Source organism: Helobdella robusta (genome assembly GCF_000326865.2).
Source record: "Helobdella robusta unplaced genomic scaffold HELROscaffold_47, whole genome shotgun sequence".
Classification (NCBI taxonomy): Eukaryota; Metazoa; Annelida; class Clitellata; order Rhynchobdellida; family Glossiphoniidae; genus Helobdella; species Helobdella robusta.
In genome coordinates this window covers 63,332-64,378 of record NW_008705176.1, presented here as the reverse complement: position 1 = coordinate 64,378, position 1,047 = coordinate 63,332, and positions in this window count along the sequence as shown.

Genomic DNA, 1,047 nt, shown 5'->3' with positions numbered 1-1,047 from the left:
GTGTGCGTATGAGTGTGTCTGTGTGCAGCAGGTATGTCGGTATATTCTTGCACAAACAAGTATGTGTATGCGTTAGCATGTGTGCATGTATGCATGCATCTATTCGTGTGTGTGCGTGCATGTATGTATATATAGGCCTACACTTGTCTGCGTATTTCTGTGTCTGTGTGTCTAGTTCTCTGTCTGTACATGTGTGTGTATGTGTGTGTGTGTGTGTGTGTGTGCGTGCGTGCGTGTTTACAATAATTTGCAAGAAGCAAACTAGCTAACTAGCTAGAGATTACACCTAAACATATCAGATTTTATCTTTTTTACTACAACGACTACTATACTACTATATTTCAATTTCTAATCCTTCAATGATAGAATAACTACTGCTGTTGTTCCTACTACCTTATATACTACTATTAAAAATACTTTAATCGCTAACAATACATTTGCGTCAATCAACAACCAAACAACTTTCAATCAACCAATCAAACTTCAGAAGATCAATCAATGAACTTTTTATTTGTATGTTGTTATTGGTTAGTTAGGATATATATATATATATATATATATATATATATATTCATAAAGGATAATCACATAGTTCTGACTTGTTGTTGTTGTCGCTATTGTTGTTGTTATTGTTGTTGTTGATGTTTTCAATTCTGTTCACACAAACAAAAAAATGAAACATTCGTCTGAAAGAAAATGTTAATAATTGTCAATGAATGTTTGGGTTGTTGTTGTTGTTGTTGTATTGCTGTTGTTGTTGTTGTGCTGTAGTTGATGTATTGTTGTTGTTGTGCTTTAGTTGATGTTATTGCGTTGTTGTTGTTGTATTGCTGTCGTTAATAGTTGAACAACCTTAAAAAAACAACAACAACAATAACAATAATAATAATAGTAATAATAATAATAATAATATTCATTATTATTTCTACTATAATGCGTATTTATTAATGATTTCGGCCAAAGATAGACCAAAAGGTGTGATGAACTTTGGGTGAAAGCATTTTTACGATGATGACGATGGTGAAGAAGAAGAAGAAGAAGAAGATG